This window comes from Lissotriton vulgaris, chromosome 9 (genome assembly GCF_964263255.1).
Source record: "Lissotriton vulgaris chromosome 9, aLisVul1.2, whole genome shotgun sequence".
Lineage (NCBI taxonomy): Eukaryota > Metazoa > Chordata > Amphibia > Caudata > Salamandridae > Lissotriton > Lissotriton vulgaris.
This window is the reverse complement of record NC_141697.1, coordinates 774053867-774076346: the sequence shown is the minus strand read 5'-3', so window position 1 is coordinate 774076346 and position 22480 is coordinate 774053867. Positions and strand designations below refer to the sequence as shown.

General features: G+C 44.8%; 1 protein-coding gene across 1 annotated transcript in view; it reads right to left on the bottom strand.

The window, feature by feature from the left end:
* LOC147692232 (neurexin-2-like) overlaps positions 1-22480 on the bottom strand; it is a 1848214-nt gene that overhangs the window by 1292215 nt on the left and 533519 nt on the right. The gene's annotated exons all lie outside the window — the stretch shown is intronic.

Below are 22480 nucleotides of genomic sequence, written 5' to 3'. Positions count from 1 at the left end.
TGAGTCTTCCTCTGGTGTCTCTGTTGTGCAGTGAATGACTGTTTATGAGGGGGTCTTCCTATGGTGCCTCTGTTATGAAGTGAACAGCCGTTTATAAGTGGGTCTTCCTATGGTGCCTCTGTTGTGTGATGAATGGCTGTTTATGAGTGAGTCTTCCTCTGGTGACTCTGTTGTGCAGTTAATGGCTGTTTATGAGGGGTCTTCCTATGGTGCCTCTGGTGTGAAGTGAACAGCTGTTTATTAGTGAGTCTTCCTCTGGTGCCTCTGTTGTGCAGTGAACGGCTATTTATGAGTGAGTCTTCCCATGGGGTCTTTGTTGTGTGGTGAACAGCTCAACTTCCATCTGGAGAACAACAACGACCACAACACCAGCACCCTGCTCGACAACCTCGCCAACCTGGGACTCAAGCAACTGGTGTGCACCCCCACCCACCTCGCCGGACACACACTCGACGCCGTCTTCTCATCCAGCACAGACATCGACTTCAGCCACGCCACAGAGCTTCAATGGACGGACCACAGCTGCGTCCACTTCACCTTCAAGAGAACGACGACCCACCATCACCAGCAACAGACCGCCCGCAGAAGCTGGAACAAGATCACAGCAGACCAGCTCGCCACCTCCCTGAGCCAGCACCCTCCTGCCAGCTCAGCGAACCCCAGCCTGGCCGCCGACAACCTCACGAAGTGGATCAGCAACTGCGCGGACGAACTCGCCCCGCTGAGGACCCCGCCTAGCAGACCCGGCAGCAAGAAGGCCCCATGGTTCACCGACGAACTCAAGAGCTCCAAGAAGAACTGCCGAGCCCTCGAGAAAGTCTGGAAAAGGGAACCGACACCGGACAACAGGACCTCCTACAAACTTGCCACCCGAAAACACCACCAGCTGATCCGCGCCGCCAAGAAAACAGCATTCAAGGACCGGTTGGACAACAACGCACACAACTGCAAGGAACTCTTCAACATCGTGAAAGAGCTTTCCAACCCCAGCGCAGGAAACAACGACATCACCCCATCGCAAGACCTCTGCAACTCCCTCGCCTCATACTTCCACAACAAGATCACGGACATACACAGCAGTTTCAACAACCAACCAACGCACACCATGACCGACCAACCACCCCCCCCCCCCCCACCACCACCCTCCACGCCTGGACCCCGATCAGCACCGAAGACACCATCCGCACGATGAACTCCATCCACTCCGGATCACCGACCGACCCCTGCCCTCACCACGTCTTCAACAGGGCCGACGCTGTCATCGCACCCCACCTGCGAGACATCATCAACACCTCCTTCGACACCGCCATCTTCCCTGAGAGCTGGAAACACGCCGAACTCAGCGCTCTACTCAAGAAACCAACAGCGGACCCCACCGACCTCAAGAATTACCGCCCCATCTCGCTTCTCCCGTTTCCAGCCAAAGTCATCGAGAAGACCGTCAACAAGCAGATGGCCGCCTTCCTCGAGACGAACGGATCCCTCGACCCCTCACAGTCCGGCTTCCGAGCCAAACACAGCACCGAGACCGCCCTCATCGCCGCCACCGATGACATCCGAGCCCTGATGGACAATGGAGAAACAGCGGCCCTCATCCTCCTAGACCTCTCCGCGGCATTCGACACGGTCTGCCACCGCACCCTAGTACGGCGCCTCAGCAACATCGGAATCCAGGACAAGGCGCTGGAATGGATCATCTCCTTCCTCTACGGAAGAACACAGAGAGTCCGCCTACCACCGTACAAGTCAGAGGCCTCCGAAGTCATCTGCGGCGTCCCCCAAGGATCATCCCTGAGCCCCACCCTCTTCAACGTCTACATGAGCCCCCTCGCGGCCATCGTACGCAAACACCACCTCAGCATAATCTCCTACGCCGACGACACCCAGCTGATCCTCTCCCTGACCAACGACCCCGCCGCCGCCAGAGCCAACTTGCACGAAGGGATGAAAGAGGTAGCCGAGTGGATGACGACCAGCCGCCTGAAACTGAACTCGGACAAGACGGAGGTCCTCATCCTGGGCTCCTCACCCTCCGCCTGGGACGACTCCTGGTGGCCTCCCGCCCTGGGCACCGCACTCAAACTGACAGACCATGCACGAAACCTGGGCTTCATCCTGGACTCCTCCCTCTCCATGACCAGGCAAGTCAACAACGTCTCCTCGGCGTGCTTCAACATCCTATGCATGCTACGGAAGATCTTCTGGTGGATCCCCACAGAGACCAGGAAGACCGTCACCCAGGCCCTCGTCACCAGCCGACTGGACTACGGTAACGCCCTCTACGCCGGTACCACCGCCAAGCTCCAGAAGAGACTCCAGCGGATCCAAAACGCCTCAGCCAGACTCATCCTCGACATCCCACGATCCAGCCACATCTCCGGACATCTGAGAGACCTTCACTGGCTCCCCATCAACAAGAGAATCACCTTCCGCCTCCTCACCCACGCACACAAAGCCCTACACGACCAAGGCCCGAGCTACCTCAACAGCCGAGTCAACTTCTACGCTCCCAAACGCCACCTCCGATCAGCCAACCACGCCCTCGCCGCCGTCCCCCGCATCCGAAGAGCGACTACAGGAGGAAGGTCCTTCTCCTACCTGGCCGCCAAGACCTGGAACTCCCTCCCGTCCGACCTGCGCCTGACCCAAGACCACCTCTCCTTCAGGAAGAAGCTGAAGACCTGGCTGTTCGAGCAGTAGCGGCACCCCCCCCCCCCCAGCGCCTTGAGACCCTACGGGTATGTAGCGCGCTTTATAAGTGTCACTGATTGATTGATTGATTGAACAGCTGTTTATTAGTGAGTCTTCCTCTGGTGCCTCTGTTGTTCGTTAAACGGCTGATCATGAGTGAGTCTTTCCCTGGTGTCTCTGTTTTGCAGTGAACGGCTGTTTATGAGTGAGTCTTCCCATGATGCCTCTGTTGTGCGGTGAATGGCTGTTTATGAGTGAGTCGTCCTCTGGTGTCTCTGTTGTGCAGTGAATGGCTGTTTATGAGTGGGTCTTACTACGGTTCCTCTGTTGTGCAGTGAACGGCTGTTTATGAGTGGATCTTAGGAAAAACAATAGGAGAGCAAGGGTATTGAGGGAGGCGCGTCCTGGTCCCCTGGAGCTAATGATACATGAACAATGTGGACGAGCCCACTATGTGTATGTGAATACTTGTTGTCACTGTTTGTGGCATGAGTTGAGACCCATTGAATATTTAAAAGACCCCTCACACACCAACCTGGTTGGTGTCATGCTTCATCATTGGGTTCCCAACCGGGTGGTCGAATGCCCCCCGGTTGTGCCACAACGCCTGATTACAGCAGAGCAGGTGTTGGTGCGAAAATGTGTTGTGAAGTTCTACTGTTAAAAAATATCTCTGAGAATCCTTGCCTGAGCTTTATTATTGGCGGCTCAGGTTTTCAATTAAAATCTGTGTGATGCAACTAGTAAGGAATAATTACCTATCTGTTGGATATGTGTGATGGTCTACATGTTTCAGCCCCTGTGCATAGTTAAATGGGGCTTTCTTCAGGACCGGGCAGGTGAATTAGTGAGTGGCGAAATTTGATAGAGTGACGTGTTTACAACCAATGCGGTACCTACACACTCGCTAAGGTGTGTGTTGAGAAGTGTGAAAAAAGGAGAGTGTGGGCGTACTCACTGACACGTCAATGAGGCAAAAAAATCAATGCCATCAGAGTAATAACGAGCATCGGGGCTCGGGGGGAGAGGCTCGGCTGCATCCGATTTGGAAGAGTGGAGTCCTCTGCTGCTTAACCTATGTCTGGTCCCCGCAGTCCCGGCCGGTTATGAGTGGATTTTCCCATGGTGCCTCTGTTGTGCGATGAACGTCTGTGTTTATGAGTGATTCTTCCCATGGTGCCTCTGTTGTGCGGTGAATGGCTGTTTATGAGTGAGTCGTCCTGTGGTGTCTCTGTTGTGCAGTGAATGGCTGTTTATGAGTGAGTCTTCCCATGGTGCCTCTGTGTGCGGTGAATGGCTGTTTATGAGTGAGTCATCCTCTGGTGTCTCTGTTGTGCAGTGAATGGCTGTTTATGAGTGAGTCTTCCTCTGGTGCCTCTGTTGTGCAGTGAACGGCTATTTATGAGTGAGTCTTCCTCTGGTGCCTCTGTTGTGCAGTGAACAACTGTTTATGAGTGGGTCTTCCTCTGTGGCCTATGTTGTGCTGCAAACTGGCTGTTTATGAGTGGGTCGCCCTCTGGTGCCTCTGTTGTGTGGTGGACTGTGTGTTTATGAGTGGGTCTTCCCCTGGAGACTCTATTGTGAGGTAAATGATCTGTTTATGAATGGGTCTTTCCCTGGTGCCTCTGTTGTGTGGTTAACAGGCTGTTTATGAGGGGTGTTCCTCTGGTGCCTCTGCTGTTCGGTGAATGGGTGTTTATGAGTGGGTCTTCCTCTGATGCCTTTGTTGTGCCGTAAATGGACTGTTTATGGCTAGGTCTTCCTCTGGTGCCTCTGTTCTGCAGTGAAAGTGCTGTTTATGAGTGGGTCTTCACCTGGTGCCTCTATTTTATGGTGAACAGGCTATTTATGAATGGGTCTTCCTCTGGTGCCTCTGTTGTGTGGTGAACGGGGTGTTTATGAGTGGGTCTTCCTCTGATGCCTTTGTTGTTCTGTGAACTAGCTGTTTATGAGTAGGTCTCCCTCTGGTGCCTCTGTTGTGTTGTGAACGGGGTGTTTATGAGTGGGACTTCCTCTGTTGCCACTATTGTGCTGTGAACAGACTGTTTATGAGTATGTCTTCCTCTGGTGTCTCTATTGTGCGGTGGACTATGTGTTTATGAGTGGGTCTTCGGCTGGAGAATCTATTGTGCAGTGAATGAGCTGTTTATGAATGGGTCTTTCCCTGGTGCCTCTATTGTGTGGTTCCCAGACTGTTTATGAATGGGTCTTCCTCTGGTGCCTCTGCAGGTCGGTGAATGGCTGTTTATGAGTGGGTCTTCCTCTGATGCCTTTGTTATGCTGTGAATGTACTGTTTATGACTAGGTCTTCCTCTATTGTCTTTGTTGTGCAATGAAAGTGCTGTTTATGAGTGGGTCTTCCTCTGGTGTCTCTGTTGTGTGGTGGACTGTGTGTTTATGAGTGGGTCTTCTTCTGGTGCCTCTATTGTATGGTGAACAGGCTGTTTATGAATGGGTCTTCCGCTGGTACCTCTATTGTGGGGTTAACGAGCTGTTTATGAGAGGGTCTTCCTCTGGTGCCTCTGCTGGTCAGTGAATGGGTGTTTCTGAGTGGGTCTTCCTCTAAGGCCTTTGTTGTGCTGTGAATCGACCGTTTTTGACTAGGTCTTCCGCTGGTGCCTCCGTTGTGTGGTGAACGGGGTGTTTATGGGTGGGTCTTCCTCTGATGCCTTTGTTGTGCTGTTAACTGGCTGTTTATGAGTAGGTCTCCCTCTGGTGCCTCTGTTGTGCGGTGAACGGGGTGTTTATGAGTGGGTCTTCCTCTGAGTGGGTCTTCCTCTGGTGCCACTATTGGACTGTGAACGGACTGTTTATGAGTATGTATTCCTCTGTTGTCTCTGTTGTGCGGTGGACTGTGTGTTTATGAGTGGGTCTTCCTCTGGAGACTCTATTGTGCGGTAAATGAGCTGTTTATGAATGGGTCTTTCCCTGGTGCCTCTGTTGTGTGGTTAACAGGCTGTTTATGAGGGGTCTTCCTCTGGTGCCTCTGCTGTTCAGTGAATGGGTGTTTATGAGTGGGTCTTCCTCTGATGCCTTTGTTGTGCCGTGAATGGACTGTTTATGGCTAGTTCTTCTTCTGGTGCCTCTGTTGTGCAGTAAAAGTGCTGTTTATGAGTGGGTCTTCATCTGGTGCCTCTATTGTATGGTGAACAGGCTATTTACGAGTGGGTCTTCCTCTGGTGTCTCTGTTGTGCGGTGGACTGTGTGTTTATGAGTGGGTCTTCCTCTGGTGCCTCTATTATATGGTGAACAGGCTGTTTATGAATGGGTCTTCCCCTGGTACCTCTATTGTCTGGTTAACGGGCTGTTTATGACTAGGTCTTCCTCTGGTGCTTCTATTGTGCAGTGAAAGTGCTGTTCATGAGTAGGTCTTCCTCTGGTGTCTCTATTATATGGGGAACAGGCTGTTTATGAATGGGTCTTCCTCTGGTACCTCTATTGTGTGGTTAACGGGCTGTTTATGAGTGGGTCATCCTCTGGTGCCTCTGCTCGTCGGTGAACGGGTGTTTATGAGTGGGTCTTCCTCTGATGCCTTTTTTGTGCTGTGAAGCAACTGTTTATGACTAGGTCTTCCTCTGGTGCCTCTGTTGTGCAGCAAAAGTGCTGTTTATGAGTGGGTCTTCCTCTGGTGCTTCTATTGTATGGTGAACAGACTGTTTATGAGTGGGTCTTCCTCTGGTGCTTCTATTGTATGGTGAACAGGCTGTTTATGAGTGGGTCTTCCTCTGGTGCCTCTGCTGGTCGGTGAACGGGTGTTTATGTGTGGGTCTTCCTCTGATGCCTTTGTTGTGCTTGGAATGCACTGTTAATGACAAGGTCTTCCTCTGGTGCTTCTGTTGTGCAGCGAAAGTGCTGTTTATGAGTGGGTCTTCCTCCGGTGCCTCTAGTGTATGGTAAACAGGCTGTTTATGAGTGGGTCTTCCTCTGGTTCTCTGTTGTTCGGTGAAAAGGGTGTTTATGAGTGGGTCTTCCTCTGGTTCTTCTGTTGTTCAGTGAACAGGGTGTTTATGAGTGGGCCTTCATCTGGTGCCCCTGCTGTGTGGTGACCGGGCTATTTATGAGTGAGTCTTTCTTTGGTGCTTCTGCTTTATTGTGAATGGGTTGCTTGTGTGGGTCTTCCGTTGTGCCTCTGTTGCATTGTGAACAGGCTGTGCAGGATTTGGTCCTCCTACAGTGCCTTTGTTTATCGGTTTATGAGTTCAGTGTTACTACGGGTAAAGGAACTAAGGAGAATGTTAACACCCAGCAGTGATAGTTCGCTGAGAATTCCATTAGTGTCCCACACTTACACCCTTTACGAATATTCAGATCATGGCCAAAACCTTTCTAGAGATGTATAAATCCACTCAGAAAGTGGCTTCTAACCCCTAAATAACTGCAGTTTCAGGTTTAGGTGAACCGCAGGTTGAGACGCCATGCCGCATGCTGAGAAAGCTGCGTTCCTATATACGGCTTCCTGCACTTTGATACAGATGAAGCAACCATGTATCTCCATGCCTTACTAGCATACTAAAATATATTGGAAATACAAAGCAGAGGGGAACCACTAAAAAATGACAGCCTTTTTAGAGATTTTACAAAACCTCTTTCAACATCTTCATTCATTTTTCATAGGTTATTAAGAGTACATTTTTTCTTCATCTCTGATTTAGAACAGAAACAGCTTCTACACCCAGCAAAGAAAATTGAAGTTAGTATTACAAGGTTTAGACTGAGCGAAGGTGGAAATGATTCTCTCAACAAAACACTCTGAGGGCTTGGTGAATACAGAGAATGGGTGCTGTTGATCTGAACTGTGAGGCAGACATGTTCCACACAATAGCCTATCTCGTTTTTTTCACATTCAATGATTCTTACGGTTGTGTAGAGCTGCAGCTTGATGATCTGTCAGTCAGTGCCCCAAAGTCATTTACACAGACTATGTAAAACAGTCCTTTCTGCTGGATAGAGGCCTAATGGTGTTTTGTTTCTTAAGTGTGCTTCATAGATCTTTAGGCGTTCCTGAGATGCATCTTACCGACCTTTTTGTGTTTCTGGACTGCTTTTACCTAAAGACCCTTTCAAGGTTCCTGGGTTCCAAATTGTCCAATGGCTATTATGTTTGTCGAAATTGGTGTGACTGAAGGATATTAGGTCTTTCAGTGTTGCCTGCTTCTGCATTTCCTTTTGCTGAAGGAGAAGTATGTGGTCCAGTATTTCCCTTAGTTGATAGACCATTTGGCATGCCTTTAATGTATATTCTTTAAGTGCATTAGATATTCATGTGTGTGGTTGAAGGACTATTAGTTGTGTTGGGGTTGCATGTTCTAGCAAAACCTTAAGATGCCTCATGTTTTTTTGTTTGAAGACCCTTAAGTGTTAAATGTGGTAGATGGCTTATTCAAGTTTCTGAATTGCTAATATTTTCCTAACTTAAAATAATTGCCTTTATAACTGCTGAAGCCTGGTATTCACACTCTTGCTAACTGTGCCTAAAGGATGTGGCAGTCTTGTTGTATGGTTCATACTATTTCAGTAAGACTCTGGGTTTGGACAACATAAACTTCAGAACTATGCAAGACTGAGTCCATGTACACCATCAGGATATGTTGACCTTAGTCTTGCCTCGCTCACAGTGCTCCATCTGGAGCTCCAACCCTTACAAGGCACTAGATGGAATGTGCAACTTCAAAACATGACAACTCTGACTCTCCAAGGAAATCATAAAAACAGATCTAACCATTTTGATAGTAACTCAGGCTTGCCAAAAGGGAAACACAAGAAATACTCAAATTGGCATTTCAAACATTTATTGAAGCAATTAGATTCTTGTATAAAATATGTGTGCTGCAATGAATATTAGAAGGAAACAAATCATAGTAATCAGCATTACGAGAATGGTAAAGAAGATAAACAGTTCAACCCTTGTGCTGTTACATTAATTATATGAATATGCGTATTTGTATCTACTTTTGAACAGATGACCAGCACTCACCGTACATTTTTCAAAATAGGTACAAGTTTCATATGATCTAAGTTACATAGTGCACTGACTCCATCAAAGTTTGTTTATACACAAAGAACTTTGCATTCGTCGCAACATATTGTTTGCGTGACATAGAAACCATTGGTTTTGATGCCAACATGGGCTCAGACATGACTTGTTGATGACAGCTCTGTCGATTGGACTGTAGGACTGATACAGATAAGGATAATATGAGCCTTTGTGCCATAACTCGGGGAGTTTTAGTACATATAGCAGATAAGGGCGCAAATACATCACAAAGCCCTAAAAAAGTCTCTGTCAAGAGATGAAACGTGTTGGTTACATTGGAGAAAAGTGTGTAGAAAAAAGCATAATATGAATAAATCAATTTGTCTTTGCATAAACAAACTTGGATGGAGTCTGTGCACTATGTAAATTAGATCATAAGAGACTTTTGTCTATTCTAGAAATGTATGGGGAGTGTTCATCATTTGTTTAAAAAAAGCAGTCTAGGTAGCTGGCGCTTTTCACCCTTGCCGCTCTAATGTGATGAATGTACTGTATTTTTATTGCGTATTGTTTTGACTGTGTTATGTTTCTCTGTAGTTTTATATTGTTATGTGAATGTTGTATGTTTAAGACTTATTCGTTAGTTACCTGAATTTTTGTATAGTGTAGTTTTTCTTATATACTTTGTTCATTTGGGTTGTTTTTTTGTCGTATGATCATCGATGTCGTTTATATATTATTGTTTGAAATAAGTATGTTCATAAAAACTGTTTCTACTTTTTATACTCTACTCCAAAAAAATAATTATGATAAATATATAAATATTATGTGAACTGTTCTGTGGGAGATAATTTTTTACCTTTGGAGCTACTGCCCATTTTTTTGCTATTTAGTGGGGGTATGCGTACATGTCCTTTGTTAGCTGTGCCCCTGTGAGCGCAGAATTAAGAGGCTGGTCCTCCATATCAGAGAACCACCTTCACTGTTTGTATCACTATCAACTTGAAGTGGTAGGTCTAATTTTATTAGCACCAGCTTTGTTTTGAAAATCACTTCATAATTGTATCTATACTCCTACCTAGCACTTTCTATCCTAATAGGTATAGGGGCATGAATCTGCGAAAATACCGTAGAGTGGTCTAACTCCCCATTTACTTGAGGGTATATGTCATGTGGGACCCCGTCTTGGTGTAGAGCAGGCCACCCTCCTTCTCAGAAGGAAACAGGATTCAACTGGGCTGGAATTCCGGCATAGGGCAACCGCGACAGTGCCTGCAAAATGTTCCTCTGCCTAAACAAAGGCTGGTCATATTTTTATAATAAACTTCACCCATTCTCTCTATGCGGGAGTTCTCCTCTGTCTGTTATTGTTTATTCTACCCTTACAGACCGGTTACTGAACGGACAACAACAAACAACAACATTTTGTGTGGTGAACTTAGTACTTGTAAAGAATGTTCAAGGGCCTGATAACATGCCTACAAAGAAGTGTAAGTGTAGGTAAATGCATTTCTGAGAATATTATCCCATACGTGTGTGCAAGCAAATGTGTTGAATGTCATCATTGAAAAAGGATGTGAGCTTTAAACGCGAACATGTAAAATGGTGATGTTCTGTGCCTTGGGGCTATGTAACCTCAACACAGTCTATGACTTTCAGAGTCTCTCTTTCACATATTGGCTCTATTCATAAGAAAGTGTTGATTAGCTTGCTCAGGCGCAAAAGTTTCCATTATTATAACACCTAAACATTGTCTTCTTACTTTTGCGATGTACCACAAGTATGAATAACATGTGCAGGTTTATTGAGGACTGAGTCAAGTGCACTAGCCATGAGGATAAAAATAATTTTCTGGAAGAAGGTAGCTTTGAATGCTTAAATAACTTTAAGACCTAATTTAAAGATTTGAAGCACAAAACAAGTCCGGAGCAGTGAGCGGACTATTTAAATTAGTACGAAGAAGCCATTTATTTATTTTTGCCATTTGTTAGGCGCGCGATTACCCATAGGCGTCTTGGCGCTAGATTGTTCCCTAGATCCTCCCGAGAGCTCGCCAAGTGCTGACCGTTTATTGGTCGAACAACCACGTCTTGAGGCCCTTACGGAACTGTAGCATGGAAGGGCACATCCTAATGTGCTGGGGTAGAGAATTCCACAGCTTAGATACTGCAACCGAAAAGCGACGGTCCCCCCAAGAGACAGTTTTTGATCGTGGGGTGGCTAGTAGGTTTAGATTGGCCGATCGAAGCTGTCTGGTTGGTTTATAGAATCGGAACTGGTCCTTAAAGTACCGAGGTCCTGAATCGTTCAATGTTTTATATACAATACACAGGGATTTAAATTTAATTCGATTGGAGATGGTCAGCCAATGATATTTCCTGATGGTGTTTGCTATGGAAGTGAACTTAGGTGTCCCAGAGAGCAGACGTGCAGCTGCATTCTGTATAGTCTGAAGCTTGGTGATAACCCTTACCTGAGCATTTAGAAACAGTCCATTACAGTAATCTAGGGACGATAGCACTAGGAAGGTGACCAGGGTTTTGGCAGCAGAGTCCGGTAAAAATGGGAGAATTTTTCTGATCAGCCTTAGCTTGTGGTGGGCTGTTGCTTCTACCTTGTTTGCATGAGCTAGAAAGTTGAGGTCACCATCAAAGATTATGCCCAAATTCCTAACCTTAGAAGCCGGCCTGGGGGGGTCACCCATAGCTGCAGGCCACCAGGTTGCTGACCAGTAAGGAGAAAGAGGTCCAAAAATAAGCACCTCCGTTTTTCCGGAGTTCAGCTTAAGGCAGTTCGCTGCCATCCATTCTTCGATAGCTTGCATTCCACATTGGAAGCGCTCTGCCACCTCTGGTCCATTGTTTTTAATGGCTAGGACCAGTTGAGTGTCATCGGCGTATGAGGTTATGCTCATCCCGTATGCTCTGATGACATAGGCAAGGTCCGACACGTATATATTAAATAGTGTCGGACTTAGGGATGAGCCTTGTGGGACCCCGCATGGGAGCGACATCTCAACTGATTGATATGGGCCCAGGGTGACTGCCTGGGCTCTGTCAGCCAGGAAGGATGCAATAAGATCCCTTGCAGTAAGGAGAATGGCATTCTTTCCGACACGGTCGAGTAAGATCTTATGGTCGACCATGTCGAAAGCCGCAGATAAATCCAGCATTACTAAGATTGCCGTTGCTCCCTGGTCTCTGATGGTCCTTATATCATCGGTGGCTTTAATTAAAGCAGTTTCCGTGCCGTGATATTTCCGAAAGCCGAATTGCGAATCATCCAGGAGGGAGTGTTTCTCTAGATGTTCGACTAGCTGGTGATTCATGGCCTTTTTTGTCACCTTGGCTAGGAAAGGACGACTTGCAATGGGCCTATAGTTCTTTAACCCCTTGCATGCTGATGACGGAGCGGTTCCGTCATCAGCTACGGGTGAGCTGTGCTGATGACGGAACCGTTCCGTCATGACTCCGCCTGCGCAAGGCGGAGTCAGCATGGGCGGGGAATTCCCGCCGCACGCAAGGGGTTAAATCTGATTTGTCGAGGATTTCTTTTTTCAGCAGGGGCTTCACCAGAGTATTCTTTAAGGAATCTGGGTAGATTCCAGAGGCTAGTATCGAATTGCAGACTGCGGTAATGACTGGGATGAGAGTGTCCATCACCGGAGAGAGTACTGATAGAGGGCAAGGGTCTAATGACGATCCAGATTTGATGGTGGAGACCAGAGCCTTTATTTGGTCTGTATTGAGTGGGTTAAAATTTGTCAAGGCGTTATCCATAAGGGGAGCCAATGAGGCAGATATTGTGGGCCGCGAGGAGAAGGCCTGATAAATATTGGTCACTTTCGAAAAGAAGAATTTTGCCAATTCATCGCAGAGAAATTGGGAGGGAGGCGGGATTAGATCGGGGGCATTGCCTGACAAGGATCTGGTGATATCATAGAGTTGCCTACTTGCATTTTTGACATTTTCAATTTGAGCTGAGAAAAAAGTTTTTTTGGCTTCTGTTATCATGGTTTTATAAGTACTCAAAGACTCTTTGTACTTTGCCTTGTCCTCCATGTTGTAATTTTTTCGCCACTGCCTTTCCCTGTTTCTATTCTGCTGTTTTTGTCTCCTTAATTCTTCTGTGTACCATGGCGCGGTTGGGGTATTTCTGTTACTTGATAAAGTCTTGGTTGGTACCAACATATTCGTGGCGTGGGCAATCCAATCATGATATTGTTGGGTAGCAGTTTTTGGGTCCATAGACGGCAACGGGCCGGTACTATCCAGAAGATTTTTTAGTTCAGTCTGGTTTTTGTTTTTCCAGACTTTAACAGATCGTGGGGTCTAATTATTGCTCGCATTCTTCAGTTTTCTCCAATATTGAGTCTACTGAATACAGTGTAGTGGTCGGTCCAGGACATCGGTTGGATGTTAGATATGTGTAGACTCTTCATATTGGAGAAAATGCAATCTAAGGTATGTCCGGCTTGGTGGGTGGCTTCTGTAATCATTTGTCTTAGCCCCCATGTGGCCATATCGGTAATAAGTGCTCGGGTGTCCCTATCATCTTTTTTTTCCAGATGGAAGTTCATGTCCCCCATTATGGTGAACAACTCTTCCGTGATTAATGATTCCATTAAGGTACCCATGTCGGCTAAAAAGGCCGCCCTTGCACCCGGTGATCGATATACCAGTATTCCATTGAAACTGATAAGGGGGGTAAGCTTGATGGCAAACTGCAAGGCTTCACATGTAATAATTGGAATGGGGAGTGTTTTAACTGAGAACCTTTCTCGAGCTATAATTGCTAGTCCTCCACCCTTTTTCCGTTGTCTATCCTGTCGGTGAGCCTTATAGCCCTGCGGCACGGCGATTACTAGATCGGGGTCAGATGCATCGTCCATCCAAGTCTCTGTATGAACAGAACATCTAGATTGTTATCAGTAATTAAGTCTGCTATTTCCTGACGGTGTTTACAAGCAGAACGTGCATTAATTAGTGCCATGATGATGTCTGTTCCTCTATGCGGAGTTTGAGGCTTATTTTGAATTCTGTGATTGTAAATATAATTCGTGGTGTTACAGACCACACAAGTGATGTTGCTATTGTACAATGGACTAGCAGGATCATGGCGAGTGCAGCAAGAGCTGGGGGAGGATTGTAGGTCTATCAAAGCCGAGCGTGAGTACACCAATCTTTGATCCGGTCGATGCTGACCAGGAGTCATGGCCCTAAGCCCGGACTCAGCGCGGACGGGCGCAGACGGGCTTGCCTTTGGCGCGCTTTTGGCGCGCCGCCGGCGTGCCCGCTGCGCCCGTCCGCTGCGCGGCCGAGAAGGCAGATTGTTTTTAAGCATGTCGATAAGAGGGTTAGGAGGAGGGCGTGATCGTGCAGCTACTAGAGCGCACCCCTTTTCTCCCCTCAAGATGGCGTCCGAGTGTGTGTATTTCCAGTACCAGCCCCGAGATCGGCTGCACTGTAGATGCACAAAGCGTAAAGAAAGTCTTTGGCGCGACTCTAATCTCGCCCAAAGTGCGTGTAAGTACAGCTAAAATGCACCATTAAAATATATACACAATTTAAAATGTATGCAGGGGTAGATTTAGGGAAATCACAGGTTTGTAATGAGCCGTCCCTTAAGTAAGCTGGGAGGGCGGGATCGTGCAGCAACTAGAGCGCACCCCTTTTCTCCCCTCAAGATGGCGTCCGAGTGTGTGTATTTCCAGTACCAGCCCCGAGATCGGCTGCACTGTAGATGCACAAAGCTTAAAGAAAGTCTTTGGCGCGACGCTAATCTCGCCCAAAGTGCGTGTAAGTACAGCTAAAATGCACCATTAAAATATATACACAATTTAAAATGTATGCAGTACTATGAATTCAAAAGTAATATTCTTGACACTCTAATAGAATCGCTAGATAGCCCCCGGCTTCCGCCTCAGGGGTAGATTTAGGGAAATCACAGGTCACATGAAACATAGTTATGAATCTTAAGTACAGGGATTGCCATCCATAAGAAACAGAGATATCAAATTTGCCATTTGAGGGGCACCCCACTGCACCTCCTTCTCTCTACATATTTCCACAAATTGTTAGTGAGAGTTTAGAAGTAATAGAACAAAAGGAGGAGAGATTTCTTGACATTTTAAATTTGACCAAATAAGCATGAGATGGTGAGGAGGAACCACAAGACACGTCCTGGATCCAAGCAAGCCGGGCCGAAGACGGCTGAAATGCCAGAAACCGGTCCCCGGTAGCTTGTCTCCTTTCTGGTGAAGAATTGGCTTGGTAGTTTAGTCTGCCCTGTTCCCATGATGCACTGGGCCAGGGACAGACTGATTTGCATATAGCCAGGTTCTGAGCTGGGATGGGGCAGTGAGATAAATAACGGTGATGGATCAAGCCCCGATCTTTGGACTGGGTAAGAGTGGTCTGCTTAATTCAGACACTCTGTTCATCACCACCCCCTTTTCTGACTCGTTTTTGGCCACTATAGGTGTGGCAGGGTATACTCAGACATGAGTCCCTTTCTCACTGCTCCATCAGGATTCAAGCAAGCCGGGCCGAAGACGGCTGAAATGCTAGAAACCGGTCCCCGGTAGCTTGTCTCCTTTCTGGTGAAGAATTGGCTTGGTAGTTTAGTCTGCCCTGTTCCCATGATGCACTGGGCCAGGGACAGACTGATTTGCATATAGCCAGGTTCTGAGCTGGGATGGGGCAGTGAGATAAATAACGGTCATGGATCAAGCCCCGATCTTTGGACTGGGTAAGAGTGGTCTGCTTAATTCAGACACTCTGTTCATCACCACCCCCTTTTCTGAATCGTTTTTGGCCACTATAGGTGTGGCAGGGTATACTCAGACATGAGTCCCTTTCTCACTGCTCCATCAGGATTCAAGCAAGCCGGGCCGAAGACGGCTGAAATGCCAGAAACCGGTCCCCGGTAGCTTGTCTCCTTTCTGGTGAAGAATTGGCTTGGTAGTTTAGTCTGCCCTGTTCCCATGATGCACTGGGCCAGGGACAGACTGATTTGCATATAGCCAGGTTCTGAGCTGGGATGGGGCAGTGAGATAAATAACGGTGATGGATCAAGCCCCGATCTTTGGACTGGGTAAGAGTGGTCTGCTTAATTCAGACACTCTGTTCATCACCACCCCCTTTTCTGAATCGTTTTTGGCCACTATAGGTGTGGCAGGGTATACTCAGACATGAGTCCCTTTCTCACTGCTCCATCAGGATTCAAGCAAGCCGGGCCGAAGACGGCTGAAATGCCAGAAACCGGTCCCCGGTAGCTTGTCTCCTTTCTGGTGAAGAATTGGCTTGGTAGTTTAGTCTGCCCTGTTCCCATGATGCACTGGGCCAGGGACAGACTGATTTGCATATAGCCAGGTTCTGAGCTGGGATGGGGCAGTGAGATAAATAACGGTGATGGATCAAGCCCCGATCTTTGGACTGGGTAAGAGTGGTCTGCTTAATTCAGACACTCTGTTCATCACCACCCCCTTTTCTGAATCGTTTTTGGCCACTATAGGTGTGGCAGGGTATACTCAGACATGAGTCCCTTTCTCACTGCTCCATCAGGATTCAAGCAAGCCGGGCCGAAGACGGCTGAAATGCCAGAAACCGGTCCCCGGTAGTTTGTCTCCTTTCTGGTGAAGAATTGGCTTGGTAGTTTAGTCTGCCCTGTTCCCATGATGCACTGGGCCAGGGACAGACTGATTTGCATATAGCCAGGTTCTGAGCTGGGATGGGGCAGTGAGATAAATAACGGTGATGGATCAAGCCCCGATCTTTGGACTGGGTAAGAGTGGTCTGCTTAATTCAGACACTCTGTTCATCACCACCCCCTTTTCTGAATCGTTTTTGGCCACTATACGTGTGGCAGGGTATACTCAGACATGAGTCCCTTTCTCACTGCTCCATCAGGATTCAAGCAAGCCGGGCCGAAGCCGGCTGAAATGCCAGAAACCGGTCCCCGGTAGCTTGTCTCCTTTCTGGTGAAGAATTGGCTTGGTAGTTTAGTCTGCCCTGTTCCCATGATGCACTGGGCCAGGGACAGACTGATTTGCATATAGCCAGGTTCTGAGCTGGGATGGGGCAGTGAGATAAATAACGGTGATGGATCAAGCCCCGATCTTTGGACTGGGTAAGAGTGGTCTGCTTAATTCAGACACTCTGTTCATCACCACCCCCTTTTCTGAATAGCAAATGCACAAGGCAGGGCCAAGCAGATCCAGATTTAGCAAGCACTGCAAGCATGTCGATTTTAGCAAGTGACAACATGATGGGCATGAAAACGAGGTAGTAAGTTGACATGACACAACACTTGCCATATCTGGTGCAATCTCACTCTGTACTTTTCTGTCTCGAAGAAGTCGGGCTCGCAGCCCAAACGTCAACCGGAATACTCTAAGGAAAACCACAAGGTGGAGGGCTAGAGAAATTGAGGGACCACTCCTACTACGAATGATGTCTCTACTCAAACAGCAAGGAAGATGTAACCACCCCACTGGTATTGCTTGTGTTCAACTTTGTGACTTTTTCTCCCTGACAGAAAGAATGCCCAGGTCTTGGAGGTGGAGATTTGTCCTTCTTCCATGGCCCTTAGCTGACCTAGTACGCATTAAGCAACAATTTGCTTAAAAGTTTGTGAAGAATTGAGTAGGGCTGGTGGCAAAGCGCTTAAAGTCAGATTTAAATCGATATCATATATGGTACTTACCTGTTAAGGAGCAGCCAATAAAAGAGGATGAAGACTATGTGTACTGAATGATTATACTGCTTGAAAATGCTACCTTTATGATGTATTGGTGTTCTTTAAACGGCTGCACGTTGGTGTAGCAATAAAAGGTTATTGTATAATCGTAGCCTCTGGTCTTATAATGAAATTGAGTAAGGCTGATGTTAACAAACTGTTATGAATTGTTACTATTCCCAGTGAAGGGAGAGATCAGCTATTAGAAAAAGCAAATTGGTCACTACATGCACAGGTTTATGTAGCAGCTCTGGTTGCTGCTAGCATGCATTATTGAATGTTTTCATTTAGGCATGTCCGGTCAAAACTGACTGGCTCAAGATAAATAACTGTAAACAAACATAGATGAAACTCCAGCTGATCATCTTGATCATTTGAAAGCTGCATTTGAAAGCTAGTCTGGTGGTGCTAATACTCATGAAATTGCTTAAAGCAACTGTTGGTGCTGCATTTGCAGGAGTGGCTTTGTACTATTTGCGCCAAGTTGATTTCTGTTGCAAATCATTGTGCTGCTGTGTGGGAAAAGGAATCTACTGAATTCAAGCGAATGTATTTTCAAATCCAATCCATTCAAAAGTCAAAGAAAGGGGCCGTGGAGGAATTGAACTGCAGAGTTCCCAGGATGCACAGGGAGGAGCGGGTTCTGACAGAGTCATGGGTGAAGAAAAGGAAGATTCAGCTCCATCCAGTGGTTCCTCGTGCTTCAGTTTTGGGACACTAGAATTCGATCTTCCTAATCTATCTATAGCTCATACAAATAGCATCAGAAAACGTACTTTACTCAGATTCCACAAAGCCAGTACCCTACCTTTTTAGGCAGCCTTAAATTAGCTGACTGCTCTATAAAGGCTGTAATCCACATGATTATAACGGGATTTATGCGTGAAGTGTCATTAATAGAAAGCCCACCTCATGATTTATGGATACTGGTGCTTGTAGATGTGCACTGAAAACCTCTAAATGCTCTTTATTACTGTGTTCGGGTGAAACTATTGATACAAATGGCACTTCCAATACACGTGATCCTAGTTATTGTACATACCCTGTGACTGTCACTCTAGATCCCATCGCTGATTGACATGTTTTTATTTTTAAGCCTTAGCTCAACTGCATTCCTTCTAGGAAGGGATTTCTTGTGCAAATAATGGTGCATGTTTTACCTTATCACTGATGGTATCTATTTGAATGTTTCAGTGGCAAATAAACAGAGTGTTTTAGTAGTCTTGTGTAAAAATAAGAACTCATGTAAAGGTAATAATGCTCAATCTCCCCCTCAATCAATGATTGATCTTCTTAACTAAGGTCCTTCCACCACATGAGCTGGACATGATGAGGGCTGTATTCTCAAATCTGAGCCAGTAAAGGTAAAGGTGGTCCACATGAAAAACACATTCCATGCATTCCTTGATATGGCTTACATCCTGAGACAGAGGCTAGGATTCACCCAATCATTGACAGTCTATCAAAACAAAGGATTTTAATGTTTACTGTAAGCATTTGTAACACACTTATTCTGCCAATCAAAAAGCCTTATTGCTTTGTACAAGACTTGCATGCTGTGGCACTGCAAAGTTTTTTTGTTGTGCAAAACCCTGCTACTTTTCTTTGGAGTATACTGGCGACTGCCCTTGTGGTTTACTCTTGCAGACCTATATTCTGTTTTCTTATCCACCCCAACACAACCTTACATTCAGTATCTTTTCACCTTCACATTGTCTGGGAGCCAAATCACATGGTTTGGATTAACTCAACGGTACGCCAAATCACCTACTATTTTTTTACCCGCTTTCAAGAAGGGTCGGGACAACCAAGGAAGGTCTATATTAGTTCAATATAATGATTATTTGATGATCGTTTCTAGACCACTTGACTGATGCACGGTTGACTTCTGGTGTCCACTCACTGAATTAGCTAAATTGGGGCACAAAGTGTCTACAGAGAAATTACATTTCTGTGTACCTATGTTCGATGTTTCAGTCATGACGTCTCATCAGGGGGGCAACATCTAGCTGCAAGCCGAAAGGAAGCTATGCATAACCTACCCAGACTCGTGACTATCTCCCAGGTAGACAAACTTTTAAGGATGGCAGGATACTGCTTATAGTGGCTTTTTTGTTAAACTAATTGCAAATTGTGTGCAAAAAATTTTTCCTGAATCTTTGCCTTGGTTCAATGAGTCTGAACGAACATGTGTGCCTCTGAAACAAACATTATCTTCTGCACTTCCCTCAGATCTAACCAACCACTCCAAGCCTTTCAGTGTATTGTCATGATACAGACGGTTTCACTTTAGGTGTTCTGGTTGAGGATCATAACGATAAAAAGAAACCCGTTCCTTGTTACTCTGTTGCTCTTGATGTTGTTTCAGCTTGGAGGGTCATGTGCCGGTGCGCAGTGGCCCTTCCTGCCCATCCACTTGAGGCCCCTGGGATTATTGGGTTAGGCTCTCAGTTTATTTTTGCCCTACCTCAAAGTGAAGCAGCATTATTACTGACCAGCAAAATCCTGCACCCTGCCATGTCAATATTGTTGAAATGCTGTTAATGTATGCATCACATATTACACAGTGTCCTATGTTAAACACTGCTCCCTTCTTCCTAGTGCATACAGTGGAGAGCCTCATGATTGTATCCTTCCGACAGCCCACCTAACCAAACCTCAACTTGGTCACAATTATGCACCTTTGCCAAGCTATGATCTCATGTATCATGTTGACAGGTCATATCTACGAAACAATAAAGGTACTTTGGGGGTGGTTGTATGATAAAATAAAGGAAACAAAATTATCAAAATTAAAAATATAATCTAAAAAATATTGATGTAAAAGGTATAAAGTATATCTAATTTTTAATATTAAGCAGAATATTACTTTAAAAAATTCATTTGCTTAAAGAATTACATTAAAATACAAACATTAAAAAAAACATTTTGGAACTTACAAACATAAAATAAAAACATATGAATGTAAACTATAAACAATATATAAATACAAATATAAAGTAAGCATGAATAATAATAAAAAAATTATAATACTATATATTTCATTTACAAAAACAGACACGTGCATAAATTATTACACTTAAAAATAATTGTATAAAAATACTATTTCAAAAATTAAAACTACATAATAAAAGTCAGGTTTACGTCTTCAACTCCAATGTAAACAACAGTAGGGAAAAGTTTGGACATTGGAAACCTCCAAGTTACTATTCCTACTTTTAAATAAAAAAATGAAACTATTAAAAGATAACATAAAGTATTTTTGAACAAATATATAAAAAACATATATATATGATAACATGTATATCAATAATTGCAAATGAAAATAGTGCCAATTAAGATTACAACTGAAAATATTTACTAATTAAAAATATTACAAAACACAAATATATATTTGAAAGACTTCCGAACCTGCTACTCCAAATATCCAATATCCATATAATAAGGTTGAGCAATACTTAAAAAAATTAACAATGTACATTAATTTTACAGATGATACTAGGAAATATGTAATATCAGAAAATTACAATCAAGTTATATACAAATTATATTAAAAAAAATAATTCATAAAATATTTAGTCCAAGCAACCAATTAAACAACAAGCAGTCACCATTTAATTTAAAATGTTTCTCTCAAACAAAGACCAAACAAAATAATTTATATATTAATAATCAAATTAGAAAATTACAAATTAAAATATTTATTTATAAACAATTACAAATAAATATTAATCAGCTTCCATCCTTTTTCCAACAAACCTAACAATCCACCCATAAATAAATTAAAATAAAATTAAAAAATCTTTACATTTATTTCCAAAGTTCAAAAATACACATTACTAAAATATTTGGCACAGTTAACATTAAAGTACTAATAGCTTTCAAAACAGAAACTACTAAAACACACCATAATAATTATTATGTAATGTAAGGTGGATTTGTAGAGGGCTGCTTGTTGCCCATGAGGATATCCAGGTGCTGAAATACACAATATTATATGTAACTGTATGAAAAAGCGACATAAAGTACCTAAAAAAACAATATTCTTACCTTCAATGTTGTGTTCTACAAAATGTTTGACATCACAATACTGTTGATAACACATTTGTGTCCCACAAGATTTTCACTTTAATATTATGGCGGAACACCACTTTTGAAGCTGGCCAAGCCATTTTGCATGCTTTTACTGAAAGCCAGTGCTTGCCAAGCATTCTCTCTGATCAAGTGGCCAAACTGATTGCTTTTAAACATGTATGTATATTAGCTGCTTGAAAAACCATTACAATCTTCACTGATTCAAAGTAAGGTCTCAGAGTCACTCATGACTTTGGGCTTCTCTACATGCAAAGAGGATTCATCCTCTTTGCTGGAGTCCTTATATAAAATGGATCCTATGAGAAAAGTCCACTTGATACTCCACCTCTTTTCTAAAACTGCTATTGTTTAGTTTGCTGCTCATCAGCCTGTGCAAGATGAAGTGTCCAGAAGAAATGCCCTATCTGATCAAGCTGGCAAATCTAAAGCAACTTAGTATTTTCTCATGTTACTGATTCCCTCACTACTTTGAAAAACCTTGTTGAACTCAAGAATGTTTCTCTGATGTAGAATAGGCTGTTTTATTTTTAAAAGATTTTAAAAAGGGTTCAAACAGAGTGTGGAGACACAAGCATGGGAGAGTGGTTGCCTCGCTCCATTGGCCAATCCGGTGCCACTGGCCAAGCCGACAACATTTGGAATGGTGTCAAAGTCTCCCCCAACTTCTCATCCTCCTTCATGGGAGTTTTTCATCCACCTTCAGATTCGTTTCATACAAATGCCTCAATGTTGTTCCTATATTTGCATGTTCTGAGTATGGACTGATGCTTACCTATGTGCCTAAGCAGCTGCCATACCTGTAGCTAAGAAACTGCTACAAGATTGTGTTCCCCAGATTTGGATACCATCTGGAATCCATATGGACCACAGGTACCAACTTTGTGTCATCTGTAGTCAAAGAACTATGTAAGACTTTAGGAATAAAACTACACTTTTGTTGTGCTTACCACCCTGAGTCTTCTGCGATGTTGAAATGGTTTA